Source organism: Rhopalosiphum maidis, chromosome 3, assembly GCF_003676215.2.
Source record: "Rhopalosiphum maidis isolate BTI-1 chromosome 3, ASM367621v3, whole genome shotgun sequence".
NCBI classification, from domain to species: Eukaryota; Metazoa; Arthropoda; class Insecta; order Hemiptera; family Aphididae; genus Rhopalosiphum; species Rhopalosiphum maidis.
In genome coordinates, this window is record NC_040879.1 from 10,443,930 (window position 1) to 10,451,716 (window position 7,787).

A 7,787-nucleotide genomic window follows, 5' to 3' on the forward strand; every position below is an offset into this window, starting at 1 on the left:
TGTAATGAATAAATAATAAAGGTTGAATAAATTTACATCCTAATGTTTTTTTAATAATCAATTAAATTAATTGTATTACTATGATTTTGTGGTTTGATTAGATTTTAACTGGTGTGTAGTTTTAAACAATAATGTAATTAATGTGTTAATGATTTATATCAATTTGTGAGGTACCTATTGACTGCTTTAAAATTGGAAAAACAGTGCGAAATTAATGTATAACAGTGTTTGGATTTGAACAAAAAGATCTTTTTTTGAGAATGTGCAGTCATAACGACCACGACCACCGTTTAGCAAAGTTGGGTGGTTTTTGTGAATAAAGGTTTAGGTGTTGTTCCGTAGATTTTTATGACTTAGATCTCGATTATAAAAAGTGATTTATTTTTCATTACTTACACTAATAAAGTTCGATAATCATCTCATACTTGTGTTGTTCTGAGATATAATATGCTCTTATAATTACATGATACAGTCAACAGTTACTTACTTAATAGTAGCTTACCGTGAACCTCATTAGGTACAGTATTCATTGAGTAATTAAACGACTAAAGGTCACCTGGAGAATAACTATATTGTAATCAACGATAAACATTTATTATATTTTATTTTAATTTTAATTTTATTGTTATTATTATTATCATTAATTATTAATTATTTTATTTACACTAATATTATTTTTAGCAAATTTAATTGTTTTAACTCTTATTCACCTTATATTATTTAAATTATTTAAAGTGAATTTATGTATAAACTATATTAGAAATAAACTTTGAACGACTTTTTTTTTGTTATGTTAAGTTGTTCTAAGAAGGTAAAATAAAATTGATTCTAACTCAATAATTGAAACACATACATACCGCATGTAACATACGTATCTCAAATTAATTTTATAAACGAAATATTTTCACAAAAATAATAGGTAAAAAAACATATTAGAACAATAGAAAAAAATTATTATTTTGTATAATTTGTTCAAGCAAATTAGCAAAACTTATAAGTTCATCTTCTCATCTTAGTTATTAGCTTACCTTTACTATAATCTTTTTGTAGTGAATACATTTAAAAAATTATTAAAAATTGATTATATTCCCAAAATGATTGTTATATGCATAATAGTATAATACACTAAAATCAATTTTTTTACAACTTTCTTGAACAAAATTACATCTACGAAGTAGTCGAACTCAGTCGAAGACTCAAACCACTAAACAGACTGCGCTTTGTCGTAGGTACCTATTTCATATCGTTTCGGATACACAATATACTATACACACCTACATTGCTTCTAAAAAGGTTATTGTATATAAGATATATAAAAAAAAAACTACTTAAAAATAATTATATACTCTATAAATACAAAAACTAAAATTCTGAATTTTATTAGGCGATCTACATATATAAAAAAAAATAGTGCTTTTCTTACAAATAGTTTTCTCGGTTTATTTGCTTCATAAACTATAAAAACAAAATTTCGTAGGATAATATTACATTGTTAATTTATTACAATATTTAATCAACTAAATTTAAATACACAAATTCATGGCTAAAGCATACGAAAATATACATAACTTATGCTGAATACAACAATGTATACTGCTGTCTGCAAAGTGAATATGTTAAACTTGCTCAGTCAATATTTAAGTATAAACTAAATTCATCAAAATTTTTATTTTATAAAATTAAAGGAATACTTAATATAAATATATTAAATCGACAATAATAACGGTGAAATTATTTTAAGAAATACAAATATTTACAATATTATACGACGATAGCACAATTACGTGGAAATTAATATTATTTACGAACCAACGATGACGACATTCTGAAACCGCCTACGTCGACCTGGTCGTTTGCAGCATACGAACCCCAACTATTAACGTCGACCTGGCAAGTGGCGAAAGGGGCTCCACAAGATATGGCGGTCTATTACAGTATAAATGACACATAAGCATTTCGGCCGTGATATCTCCACAAGATCCACCTACAACAATGAGCAATTATTTATAAGTTTCTACATAACGTGCGAAACCATGATTATGCACCTACGTGTAAGAGTATAATTTTTTTTGGGCAACAAAATTTCCACAATATCTGCTGGTACATTCCGTTTGACATCATCAGTATTTATTTTGGTTCGGCGGTGTTAAGATGGTGCGATAGAGTTTTAATGACAGTGATAATTGTAAAGGATGTTTACTATACCAGTAGGCCACGAAACCTTACACGACAACTTAATGGTAATGACCATTTGTCATCTACTAAATAGGCACTGTTTCCTGTGTAGCCACAGTCGTCACTTATCAGGTCGAAATTAACGATTGTGAATCATTTTTTTTTTGTTATAAGCAACCAGATTGATGTAAGTAGTTGCAGAAATTAAGTCGTCATTGATAATTCGTACATAACATACTTTTCCGCGTATTGCCTCAAATAGTAAATATGTTATTATTATATATCATTCATCGCCATTGGTACTTCAGTCATCTACAAATCGGACAAAACAGACACATATGTTGATCAGAATTCTAAATACATTTCTATAAAATTATTATATTATTGTGCTTAGGTATATTACATGTGTGTGAGTTTTTATTCATTTTTATTTTTATGTAAGTCAATATGTCATAACTCATTGGTATGGTTGAAATTCTTCAACTTTTTACTTTAAGAATGGTTTTTGATAGCGAATCGGGTTCAATTGAAAATGGATTCAAAAGAAAAAAAAATCTTAGTACTTTTTAAAATTAAATATTTAAATCTAAAACTGATATTATTTGCATAACTAAGTTTTTTTTTTAACACGACTAATGTGGCGCATTTAAATAAGATTTTTCTTAGAGTCAGAGAAAAAATTTAAAAAAAATCCCGACTAAGTGAAAACCTTAATAGATCCTTAATAGATCTGCTAAAGTTTCCGGTAATTGATTAAAATTAAAAAAATCTCCTACTACTATTAATTAAAAATAAACGAGGAAATGTTTATAAGACTTATATAGACAACTATTATTAATAATATTATTTCAAAAAAAAAAATGAATTTTAATAAAAAATAAAAATTGAAATAAAAAACGAATTAATGCCAGTGCATTTATTATATTTATCGGATACTGTTTATTACAAGGCTGTATAAATTCTATAATAAAATTACATCTAGTATAATACTTACATTGTGAGTTGTATACGGACCAAAATGTGCGAAAAATGTTTTTCTTGACATGTCGAAAATTAGCCGATCCCTTTATCCTCTGCAACGACCATCTTCTCGACTCTAATAATTTAAACAATAAAAACATTATATTAATTATTTTTTGGTGAAAACAAAAAATACAAATAATGAAAAATGTCATTAATAATAAAACTTATTATTATTTACCTAATTTACGGGAAGGATGTGCTTCAAGTGGCCGTGTATACAACAGCAGTATGTCTCGCACGACGGTGCGTAACGTTGACGACTGTATAGCTAAGCACTCAACTTGTACACTGAGGTTCACCGGTTGCAGCGATTACTTAAATACAGGTAATCGAAAATTTGGGCAGCCTTTCGTTTTGGAAACTAGTGGTCTAGTCGAATGAATGCCGTCGCCCGGCGACTGCAAGGCCAACTATACCTATACCCACTAGTAGAACTTAATATCTATGGTTTCTAATTTCTCTGTCGTTATGGAGGGCGGTTAGGTAAATATTTGTTGGATGTAGATACATAATATATATATATATATATATATATATATATATATATATATGTATGGTACGTTCAATGGTGGCTATCCTATATTAAAGGTTGGTGTGGTGGGTTGTCTATGTAATTTTTCTGCTATAAGACATATGCGCCAAAGGTGCAAAATTGACATATCATTTGCGCCAAAATTAATATTTTATGTATATAGTTATTTAAAAATTGCTATATTATAAAAAATTATATTATATAAAATAATAAAAAAATTTTCAATAATAATTACACAAATACTTACGAAGTAGGTACTAACTATATGTTATTATAACACAAAACTGATCATTGCTCATACACTGTGGCACTGTCTATGTGACAGTCTATCGTAAACAGATACTCAGATAATACATTTACATTTGTCGATTAAACGTTTGGAGTTTTTGTCGTTTTTGAACGATATAGTTTTAAATTTAATTTCTTTTATTTAATATCTATTAACCGTGGCACACACTATGCATACCTAGGATTTTGGCGTTTTTGTATGATACGACTTTTTTTCCTTATTTCATTTTGGCGCTTATGTCTTCCACCGAGTTTTTCGTAAGTGAATATTACAACAATATTTTGGAATATTTTAATAGTATATTAGTAACTATTATTTTTTTAACATGTTGAATAATGAACAAACTATTCAATAGATGGGATGTTATATGGATGAATATTATTGAGGGAGAGTGGTTACTTCTTATGTTTCGCTACACCTATATTTTTAAGGATAGCCGCCACTGTGTGCGTGTGTTCCTATCAGCTCTACATCATGTAAATAATAATAAATATAGAGGACAGAGTTAATCAGTATCCTTAAAAATATTAGAAAAAATGAGTGTTTTAATAAATGATGCACTACATGAAATTGAAATTGCAATAAAAAAAAAGTTTTTGAAAAGCCTTAAATAAAATTACTGTAAAAAATATTTCAAAAAATATAAATGATAAAAAAACTGAAGAAACAATATCCCCGAAAATATAACGACGTACGATATTCTATATTTTATATATGCTACAGTATTAGAATTTATAAATATAGGTTGAAAGAACTTTTTCTGTTTACAAAAGTATATGATAATTTTTGTTCGAAAATATAAAACAGTATATACAATTATACAATGCAACAACAATAGTGCATTTCGTATGTATTATATATTATTATATTATTATTATATATTTATAGATTATTCATTTCTAAATTTTTGTCTGGAATTCAAAATTAATTCTTATAACTTTTATAATCTTCATCATTTAAAAAAAACTATTATTGCCATTATTTTTAATATTATGTAGCATAGCATAAGTTATCCAAGTACATTAAATAAACATTATATTGTGATTCTATTTTTGTAAATCCAAAATATTATGTTGCATGCTCTGTTTCTCATTTATCTTGTTACTTATTTATATTCTTAAAAATTTACAAAACAATATTATTATACAATAATTCAGAGCATACCTTTTCATATCATTTTTATTATTAATAAATTTTTAATGCTTTTTTTTACATATATATATTGTATATCATAATATTATTAATTATAACTATTTTGGACCCTCACTTTCTCACAGCAAATATTTAACTTCTGAAATCTAATTTTTTTTAATAAATTGTTAAACTATAGTTAATAAATAAATAAATCAATAAATATACTTGTATACGATCAATTCATACAAGAATTATTTTGAACGATTAAACTTATTTTTCAAACGTACCCCTGCACATATTAATCAATATTTCACAATTTCAAGAGGAGTCAACCATTTAAAAAAAAAAAAAAAATACTATTTAAGAAAATTAATAGATCATGAAAAATACTACAAAATACACTACTGAGATAATGTAGATATATGGATATATGCAGATAATATAATAGTTGATATGAATGTTAAAAATAAAATTAAAATTTTACAGTAAAATCAATAAAATACTTAATACCTAGATAAATAAAAAATAATTTCTCATAAGAATATAAGATACCATTTTTAATATTATGATTATTAGGTGCATATAATAAGAATTTCAAATTTAAATTTTTTAGAGTAATGAATATCAATAAGAATGTATTGATGGTAAAATAATCTAATAAACAACTATGAAATATTAATATTAACTACTACTCTACCAAAAGAAGAGTCAATTTCAAATATAAATTAGTGCCCTACATTTTACAACCAGAAAAAATAACAAATAGCAAAAAAGTTATGCATTTTTCAACTTACTTGTAATAATGCTCTTTTGTTTTTTTTTTTAATATATTTTATATAAATTGTTTATTAAATATAATTAAGTATTAAAAAATATTCTTCCTACCTATGATTTAACTAATAATAAAAAACATACTGTTCAGAAATAATGGCTAATAGAAAGAAAAAAATTATCTAATTATTTTAGGTAGAAGTTATTTATTTATTTTATTTCATTAGGTTCCATTTTGTATTTTATGCATCATTTTTACCCAAAATTTTACATTATCCCACTGATGATAGACTTTTCTAATATGCAAAGATCTTAATCATGAGATTTGATAGCAATGTTCTAAAGTTTGATCCACCATAAACTATATATTATAAAAGTCAAAGTAAAGTGTTTTGTTTTGGGACAAACACTAATAATTACTAAACTTTAATAATTAGATTAATTACGCATAGTGTTGAATGAAGATTTTACATATTATCATTACATCAACATTGATGCAATCAACCATTAGTTAACCAAAAAAATAACTTGGTTGACAGTACTACTGACGAAGCGCATGCTCAATAAATCAAAAAAGTTGTACGAGTAGTAAATTTTTCATTTCAATAGCTTAATTGTATTCAAGGAAAAGGTGTATTTTCTTTGTTAACATGACAGCTGAAAGAAATATGTGAAAAGTATTTAGTATGTTAAGGTGAGTTCATTTTTAATTATATATTAAATAGGATTAAAAGGATTAACATATTGATAGATTATAGTACCTAGTGATAAATCACAGTGCCAATTTAACTTAACTTAACTTAACTTAACTTTTATAAAACTTAATACTTATGGTATTAAATTTACACAAGATCTTATTAGCAATACTTCATCCGTTAAAATAAAAAACAAACAAAAATATATAAAATCACACAAAAAAGGTGGCATTGTTTTTTTTTTCTGGCAAATGTGACTTAATTGTGAATGTCTAATGATCATTCAAAGTGCAAAAACCATGTTGATATATATTTATTCACATAGAAATTAATTAATCATCAACCTGTTTTTGTATTAAATAAGAGTTCTTTAAATATATATTATGTATAAAAAATAAAAACCAATCAGATGTTGTAGTTAATACTTAAATAATTAAAAATATTAGATATTTAGATAATACAATATGTATGTCAGACTAGCCAAGCCGAGTGATTTTACCTTAAATATATTTCACACAAATCCAAATGAATGGATTAATTTTGAAAAAAATAAAAACAATTGAATGTACATGTACCTACATTAAAATCTTGCAAGACTGAATACAAAATTTTAAGTAGTTCACTAGACAACTGAATAGTGAATAGGTACCTTATGTATGCGTCGTAGCCATAGTGGTAGTGAACTTTGATGATAGGTATAAGACATAACTCATAACTACAACTTAGTTAGTCATACTATTATTATATTAATGTCTTAACCACTTAATAGATAATATAATATTGTTCAATGGTGAATTGGTAATATTAACATGTTAATATTGTGTTTATTGTTAATGTCATATAATATTATCAAAGCTCATGCATCATCGAGATAAGAATTCTCTACTATGATAATGTGATAGCATACTACAAAATCTAACAGCAAGATAATGTCAGCTTCGTATTATTTGTATTGACAGTTGTCGTTGCTACAAAAATTTTAATTTTAATGAAGTAATAGTTGACACTATTTATTATTGCAAGCAATATAATCGGTATATAGTGTACCTAGTAGTGTAGGAGGTACCTAGTGGCTAGTACATATTAAATGGTCAGCTAATTAAACATTTAAATTTTGAATGTTTATTATGATAAGTAGGTAGCTTAGATATTGTACAAATGAACAATG

General features: G+C 25.6%; 1 long non-coding RNA gene across 1 annotated transcript; it reads right to left on the bottom strand.

Moving 5' to 3' along the window:
* Window positions 1–1,842: 1,842 nt before the first annotated feature.
* LOC113560197 lies at window positions 1,843–3,595 on the bottom strand. Its single transcript, XR_003406087.1, has 4 exons — window positions 3,377–3,595; window positions 3,170–3,271; window positions 2,050–2,487; window positions 1,843–1,984 (listed from the first exon to the last, which is right to left on the bottom strand). It is a non-coding gene; the product is annotated as an uncharacterized LOC113560197 (long non-coding RNA).
* Between the last annotated feature and the right edge of the window lie 4,192 nt (window positions 3,596–7,787).